The 9208-nt window shown below is 44.0% G+C and overlaps 1 protein-coding gene across 1 annotated transcript in view; it reads right to left on the reverse strand.

The window, feature by feature from the left end:
* Positions 1–908: 908 nt before the first annotated feature.
* stpg2 (sperm-tail PG-rich repeat containing 2) overlaps positions 909–9208 on the reverse strand; it is a 311631-nt gene continuing 303331 nt past the window's right edge. Inside the window, exon 13 of the mRNA XM_048612036.1 lies at positions 909–1320. The gene's annotated coding sequence lies outside the window, so the exon portion shown is untranslated. The remainder of the gene's footprint in view (positions 1321–9208) is intronic.

Genomic DNA, 9208 nt, shown 5'->3' on the forward strand with positions numbered 1-9208 from the left:
CTCAACAACTTGCATGTATTTAGCACATTGATGGTAAGAATAGTCAGTGGAATTTGACACCAAAATGCATAAAGACATATAAGGAAAGAGTGATAGAATGTTACTGTACAGAAATTTGATTTGATTTGATTTTGATTTGATTTATTATTGTCACATGTACCTAGATACAGTGAAAAGTTTTGTTTTGCGTGCAGTACAGGCAGATCTTACCATACAAAGATCGTGAAGCAGAGGTACCGGTGTTGGACTGGGGTGGACAAGGTCAGAAATCACACGCCACCAGGTTATGGTCCAACAGGTTTATTTGAAATCACAAGCTTTCGGAGTGCAGCCCCTTCATCAGGTGAAATCTGATTTCAAATAAACCTGTTAGACTAAGATCTGCTAAAATCACAGAGTGATTGCACAGAGTGGGGAATACAAAGTTACGGCTACACATAGAAGGTGCACAAAAAGGAAGATCAACATTAGATTTGATATTTGAAAGGTCCATTTAGAACTCTAATAAGGGAAAGAGGCCCCTCGACCCAACATGTCCATGTCAGCCATCTAACACCTATCTACGAGGTGGCCAGACGTTTGGTGGAAGACGTAGTTTTCAAAGGAGTGACTTTCAGAGGAGAAAGAGAAATAGAGAGCTTGAAGAGTTTAAGACAGAAATTCCAGGGACCAGGCATAGTGAGATGAAGGGATTGGGTGACGCTGGGACCGGGATGTGGGTGGGAGGGCAAAGAATTAGGAGGAACCCATCCCCTCGGAGGATTCGGGCTGAGAGGAGAAACCAGATGCAATTGCATCTGAAGGGGCTAAGGTCTGAAAGACCCAGAGAGAGATTGTGAAACCTACAGCAAAAAAAAACCTTCAGGAAAGGTCAGACAAACACTTACAGAGACACACAAAGGCAAAGATGAGAGAGACACAATTTATTTATTAGTTTTGTTCCTGGATAATGACATGGAAGACTAACTAATAGCAACATCAGAAAAAAAGATCAACGTCCCATCTACAGTCTTGTTTCTGTACTGTGGTTCTGACTGGTCCATTTCAATTGCAAGATCTGTCAGATGGGTGCAAACAGGCGAAATAATCTGCATTAAATTACGACAACGCTGAAAGCTTACGTGGAACAGCTGTTTCTTTTTGAAGAATCTCTTCCATTTGAAGCACTTTAAGGCAGTTTCTTTAAGAGCCGTGGTGAGTCAGTGTATGTTTCTCTTTGTCTCAAAAAATACTCCACTTCTCTTCATCTGTTTACCTTAGTCTGAGGAATCACAGGCAGGAAATAAAATACCATTGACTGTCTCCTGACCCAGGCAGCAGCTGCAAACAATACAGGGGGTGACTTGTATTATTGTAGGGCTATTGATGTATTAACACATCTCAAGTCACTTTGCAAGATCATTACAGATTAACAGCTGATACTGAATCAAATAGGGGAAACTTCAAATACCTCGCATGCTGAAAAACTGTAGTAAGAAGGAATAAAAAGTGCTTGAAAAACTCAGCAGTATCTAGTGTGGAGTGAAACGGAGGTAATGTTTGTGGTTGATGACCTGTCATTAGATTGCAAACGTCGTCAGCCTAAAAGTGGTGAATCTATGGAACTCACTGCCACAGAAGGCTGTGGAGGCCGGGTCTTGGAGTATATTTAAGATATTGGAGATAGGTAGGTCCTTGATTGTTAAGGGAATCAAAGGTTACGGAGAGAAGGCAAGAGAATGGGGTTCAAAAACGTATCAGCCATGATTGAATGTTGGAACACGCCCGATGGGCCGAATGGCCTAATTTCTGCTCCAATGTCTTATGGCTTAGATAAGGAGATGGCGGAGCTATTATAATCAGGAATGCCTAGGAAGCTCGAACTAAATGAGAGCAAAGATCTTGGAGGGCTGTGGAAACCAGGAGCAAGAGTAGGCCATTCAACCCCTCCTTCCTGCTCCACCATCCAATATGATCATGGCTGATCCTCTACTTCAACACTATATTCCCATTTTCTCTTTAAGCCTTTAATGTCTAAAAGTATCTGTTTCCTGAATATATTCAGTGACCTTGCCTCCACAAACTTCTCTGGTAACAAATTCCACAGGTTGACCAGTCTCTGAGTGAAGAAATGCTCCTACATCTCAGTCCTGAATGATCTACCCTGTATCCCCAGACTATGTCTCCTGTTCTTAGACTCCCCAAGCAGGGGAAACATCTGCTCTGCTTCTAGTCTGTCTGACCCTGTTAGAATTTTATACACTTCAATCACATCTGCTCTCATTCTTCTAAATGTGGGTGAATACAGGCCCAACTGAACTAATCTCCCCTCACAGGATAGTCCTGCCATCCCTGGTAGATTACAGACTAAGGGAGAAGCATGAACTTGAAGGGAATTGAGGGAGAGAATATTTTAAAATTGAGGCTGTGCCTGACAAGGAGCCAGTGCGTGTCAGTGAGGTGCTGGGTGAACAGAAGTCGGGGTGAGCTAGGATATGGCTGGCAGAGTTCTGGGTGTGAACTTTTTGTTACAGAGGGAGAATGTGGAGGTCGGCCAAGACTTTGTTTGGATAATCAAGTCTAGGCATAAAGCCATGGATTAGGGTTTCAACAGTAGATGAGCTGAGGCAGAGGGAAGCATTGGGCAATGTTACAGAGCTGGAACTAGGCAGTCTTTGTGATGGCACAGCTTGGGTCTGAACGTTTATCTTAAGACCATAAGGCATAGGAGCAGAAATTAGGCCATTTGGCCCATCAAGTCTGCTCTGCCATTCAATCATGGCTGTTAAGTTCCTCAACCCCATTCTCCCGCTTTCTCCCCATAATCCTTGGGGTTAGACACTGTACCAAGGTTGCAAAGTGTGGTTCAATCTCAGACTTACAAGGGATAGAGTTAGTGGGCTTAGAAACAGAGTCCATTGAAGAGAATGAGAAAGCGAATGGTCCGAGAAACATTAAATTAGAGGAAATCACTGCTCAGTCATATTTTTACATCTGTGATTCAGGGTTGGAATGCACTGCCTAATAGGGTAGAGCATACAGATTCAATAATGGCCTTCACGTTCTGAAAGAACAATAATTGCAGAAACATGAGAAAGGATCAGGAGGGAGTGGGACAAAATGGATAGCTCGTCACAAGAACTGACAGACTGGACAGTTGAATACCCTGCCTCTGTGCTGAACTGTTTCTCTGAACAAATTAGCCAGAATATGTAATCTTTACAGTACAACCGGCTTACAATCAAGTTCCAAGATAGTTGAACTTCAGGGGTGAGTTATGAGGACTGGTTATACAAATTAGGCCGGTTTTCTCTAGGATTCAGAAGATTAAGGGGTGATTTGATCAACGTCTTTAAGCTACTAACAGGAGAAGACAGGGTAAATAAAGATAAACTATTTCCACTGGTTATAGATTCTAGAACTAGGGATATAGTCTGAGAACTAGGGCCAGCCCATTCAGGAAAGATGTTAAGAAGTATTTCTACACACAGACGGTGGTAGAGCTTTGGAACTCTCTTCCACAAATGGCAGTTGATGTTAGACCAGGCACTAATTGTAATCCTGAGGTGGAATATCTTTGCTAAGTAAAGATATTAAGGGATATGGGCCAAAGACAGGTATATGGAGTTAGGCTACAGATCAGCGATGATCGTATTAGATGACAGAGCAGGTTTGAGGGGCTGAATGGCCTACTCCTGTTCCTTTGTTCCCATTTATTTGTATTCTGTCAGCAACTTGCCAATAGTTAGCTGATTGAGTAATCAAATCTTATTTGATTTCAGTCTTCAATCGTTCCCTTTATAACCTGCACGTCAGACTCCAGAAGGGTTTGTGACATGGTTTCACTTCAACAGAAATCAGCTTGTTAATCCCCTGCTCTGGGACTATCTGTTCTTTCAGACTGCTGTGTGCGCTTCTCGTCTAAAGCTGAGCAGCAAAGCAATAAAGTTGGAAGGGAGCAGCGTGCCATTTCATTGACACACAGGATTAGGATGCCTTGGAGGGAGTTAACTCCAACTATCCGTGACCCTGGAACCAGACATGGCTGCAGGTCTTGTTTCTCCTTCCTGACAGCACCATTATCCTCCCTCTTTCTTTGCTTTTCAATATGATGTTCCCGTATAGTTCTGCAATTTGAGACCAACTTAATAATTTAAAGAAGTCACTGCCAATGCAATCCCTTGGTACTTTATGGAGACAATTATTGATTAATTAAGGCACGCACAGTGATCAGTGATACACTGAGCATCATATTATAAACCCGATCACATTATGTTTGGGAGCATTGTTCTTAACTGTAGTGGTTTTGCTTCTTTTTTAACATAAATCTGTATTTAGATAAGTACGACTATTGTGTCATTATAGGCAATATGTACTATACATACATAAAATTCAGCAACTTTGATTTACAAAGTGCCTTTAACATAATAAAGCCTTCTAAAGTGTTTTTGCTATAAAACTATGACATTTGCTATTAAAAAAAATGAAACCCAGTCATAAAGGGAGATATGACCAAACATTTTAATGGCTTTTATCTTCCATATTCTAGGAGGAGAGGGCCTTTGAGAGATGGAAAGGCACGGGCACAGAATTGCACAGCTTCGGACATAGGCAACTGAAGATTTCCTATTCCACTGAAAAGCAGACAGATTCTTGATTACCCAGGGGCTGAAGAATGAATGAGACTATGCAGCAATGTAGAACTGAGGTTGACATCAGATCAGCCACGTTTTATTGAATGGCAGAGCCAGCTTGAAGGGCTGAGTGGCCTACAGGCCATGTGGAAGGCCTTTCGGATTGAGAGTTTCCAGAAGTGATCAAAAAAACTCAGTGTCTAAAGGAGGGACCCCAGAAAGGAAGGGCACTGATAGCCAGCCCACTGCCTTTGCTGCAGACCTCCCTCCCTCTCTGACTTCCCTGGTGACACCCCACACATTCCCACTCCTCTCAACTCCACTCTGGGATCTCTGATGGCCTTAGGGTGAAAGAGACAAGAGGGTATGGGGAGAAAATGGGTACAGGATACTGAGAGATAGTAAGAATTGCCGATGCTGGAGTCAGAGAGAACACAGTGTGGAGCTGGAGGAACACAGCAGGCCAGGCAACATCAGAGATAACACAGTGTGGAGCTGGAGGAACACAGCAGGCCAGGCAGCATCTGAGAGAACACAGTGTGGAGCTGGAGGAACACAGCAGACCAGGCAGCATCAGAGATAACACAGTGTAGAGCTGGAGGAACACAGCAGGCTAGGCAGCATCAGAGATAACACAGTGTGGAGCTGGAGGAACACAGCAGGCCAAGCAGCATCGGAGAGAACACAGTGTGGAGCTGGAGGAACACAGCAGGCCAGGCAGCATCAGAGGAGCAGGAAAGTTGACATTTTGGGTCAGGACCTTTCTTCAGAAATACTGATACTGAGTTGGACTATGAGCCATGATCATACTGAATGGCATAGTAGGCTTGAAGGGCCAAATGGCCTACTCCTGCTCCAATTTTCAATGGCCTGGGCTCGTTGGAGACCCTGAGCTTCAAGTGGGTGCATTACCTGCAGCAGCCACAGTTGCTGGTGGCACTCTAGATTAATAAAGAGCCTCAGGTTGGTGGATGGAAACTCCGCCTGGGACCCCCAATCCTGGAAAAGGCCCTACACTGCCCAGTTAAGTGCCTGATTGGCCGTTAGACTCAGCGCGGCTCTTCTACCTTTGCAAAGAGAGGCGCTGGTATTGCTGGCTCTTCAGCCAATGTTCAAAAACCCCATTAAATACCATGCTTTATTTCAGAAAGTGCTTTTGTGATCATTCATTTATAACTGAGAGGAGGCAGTCATTGAGATTCTTAGCAAATGCAGCACCTCTAGAAAACCAAAGGAAGTTAAACATTTTGCAGTCTGTGAGCTGCTTATTTAAAGAAGCTTTGTGCATTAATTTGCATAAACATTAAAAAAAGTCACTCATAAATCCAAGAAAGAATGCTGAAGAAACAGCTCTACTCCAGAGGGTGGGGAGAATGTGGAATTTGCTCCCAGAGGGACTGTAAGTGGTTGATACAAACTGTATCGTTGAATTAAAAAGCATAGGTGCATTTATGGAGGAGCAGAATAAACACAAGTAAGAAATGAAAAGGTGCATTGATTGGACAAGATGAAGCAGGATGGGGAGGATGCTAATATTGAGTAGATATAACCCACATTGGACCAGATAGGCTGAATGCCTGTTCCTGAAGTGTCGAAATTTTTGTTTTTAAAGTTAATTCCACAAGCATTTTCATGGAAATGTTTTCCTTGCACTTAATAAAGGAAATGATTCCCAATCCTTGCTATTGAGGGAGGGGAGAGTCTGCCCACCACCAACGGGCATGGTTGCCTGGGAAACAGACCCAGCCTCATGGGGTGTACGTGGTTGTAGCATATCTACTGGCTCCTGAAAAATTGGTTGTCATAGTAACGCACAAGTGCCAGTCTGTGTCCTTCAATTTTTTTCCCAAAATTTCCTTCTCACAAAGGAAGTAACTAATAGTTCTTCACCTAATTGGGACAGTGCTATCTGACAAACAAGCCTGTTGTGTGATATATCTGCTCTCTGGTTGGGTCCAGGTTGACTGGTCAAAGAGTGACACTCTGGTATTGTCCCAATGTCTGGATGGAGGTCCTGGGTTCAAGTCTCACCTGCACCAGTGGTATGCTGTTGTCACTCTCTAATGAGAGAGCAGCCCTTTGATCCAGTAACACTACAGCAATCTCACCTTTACCTCTCTGTAACGTCTCTGAGCAGGTTGATTCAAAAATATCTATTAACAAGCCCAGGGTAGGAGAAGAAGGGTGCGGGAGGGACTTAGTGAATGTACTTCTAGCTGTGTAAATGGGATCTAAATTATATACCACTGCCGATACGTCACCAACCAAGGGAGTTGGGATATTATATGGGCAGTTAACTCATGAAACCCTATTTTGCATTCATGAAGAACCTAATCCCAATTTCCTGTTCTGGGGATTCCCACTTATCCAGCTAGGCATTTGGTCACCCAACTCTGTGAGATGCTGGTCTTTGACAGAGGTTCTTGGTGGAAGTAAAGGCCCAATATTTACAATCCCTCACCAAATTGTCCCCTAATCGTTCTGAACACAAACGGATGGACTTTGAGCAATACTTTGGCACAGCAAGCCTTTTAAACATTTCACTGACTTTGACCTATCGTCACAAGATTGTTCAAAAATGGAGACATTAGAAATGCTGGTATTATTTGGAGGGGTTCTGCCTGATCAAGGCACCTAACATCAGCAAGGGGTGGCTCACTGAAAGCGACCTCATAATGTTCCTGCTGACCCTCTCCCCACACTCTGACAGCCGATGATCCCATGCCCTCTATCCTGCCCACCCTCCACCCCTCACCATCAATGGCTTGGGCCCCTGAGTAATGGTCAACCTCTGGCAACAATCACAGCCCCCAGTGCCTCTGAATGGTCAGCAATACTCAGGGGAAGCAGGATCCCTGTTCCCAGGCTCCTAAATCCCAAGGGAAGGAGTGATACTTCACATTTAATTCCAGCAGACCTTCACCAACATGGGCAGTGCAGGGCTCCCTGGCAAGCAATGGGTGAGATCCCATTCTAGAGCACTAAAAGTTGGCCAATGTTTCTTCTGGGTTAAAGCCAGGGACCATGAATATAAGAAGGTAGTCACGAATAAATCCAGTCCAGGAGAAGGGTCCTTTACAAAAGAGTGGTGAGAATGTGGAATTTGCAAAATGTGGATTGGATCAGTTGAATGGTATTGGTCCATTTAAGAGAAGCTGGATAAAGTGATGAACAAGAAAGGAATAGATGGATATATTTACAGGGAATGGTAGGGGGAAGCTCACGTGGAGCATAAACACCAGATGGGCCGAACAGCTTTTTCCTGTATTCTGGGGGAGGTGGTGGCCTTTGCAGTATCATTACTAGACGATTAACCAAGAGACCCCGAGTATAACTCTTGGACATGGGTTCGAATCCCACCATGACCGATGGAAAAGTTCCAACTAAAATCTGGAATTTAGAGTCTAGTGTTGACCATGAAACAATTGTTGGGGGAAAAAATCCAACCTTTTCGTTGACATCCTTTAGGGAAGGAAAACAGCCATCCTTACTAATCTGGCCTACATGTGATTCCAGACTAACAGCAATGACTCTCAGCTACCCTCGAGGTAATTGGGGATGTGCACTAAATCCCGGTCTAGCTAGCAACACCCATATTATAGAAATGAATTTTTTTAAATTTGATGCACTATTTACCAACATTAAAAGAATGTAGCTACAAAGTGTCTTTGTAACAAAACCCGATAGCAATCGATCGTTTGTAACAAAGGTGCAGTCCACATTTCGACAATAGTAACACCCTGCAGTCTTTGTAAAGTGCACACTGGCTGCACCTTGATTTATACACTCCTGGGATTTGGCCAAACTCTGAACCCCTCCTGATGAAAGACTAAGGAAAGCAATGTATGTACACATATAAATAACTAGCTGCATTAGGTGCAGACATTTCAGTAAATGCTCAGCGCTAAGAGAATGGAGCAGTTAGCCATTAGATTAATAGGCTGAATATGAAAACACCGATACAACATAATGACAGCATGTCATCAGATAATGCACTGTAAGAGGCACATTGGCCAGCTCCAAAACTTCTTTGAACTGTCCCATTGGCCAATAATAACTTTTGTTGCCAATTTAACATTAACCCTGCAAGATCAATGAACTGACTTCACTAATTTCTTGCTGCCTCGGGAGATTTATAAGAATGAAAAGGGCAGTTATAGCTCTACTGAGAACCTGGTGGCTGATTTATCTCCCTTAATAGCACAGGAACCAGACTGTATGAATCACACAGACCGGTTCATGGCCTGGTTCCACAGGCCTTAGAAGACTGGTATCCCCTCCACACACACACACACAGACACAGACACAGACACAGACACACACACTCGCACACACGTATATACACACACACACACACACTCGCACACACGCACGCGCGCACACACGTACACACACACACACGCACACGCACACACACACTCACACGCACACAAGCACACACACGCATGCACGCACACACACATTCACACACACACTCACACACAGACATACACACATACACACACTCACACACACACGCACGTGCCCACGCACACACATACAAACACGCACGCACGTGCCCACACACACACACAAGCACATACACACATACACAC

The sequence above is a fragment of the Rhincodon typus genome, chromosome 1, assembly GCF_021869965.1.
Source record: "Rhincodon typus isolate 14 chromosome 1, sRhiTyp1.1, whole genome shotgun sequence".
Lineage (NCBI taxonomy): Eukaryota > Metazoa > Chordata > Chondrichthyes > Orectolobiformes > Rhincodontidae > Rhincodon > Rhincodon typus.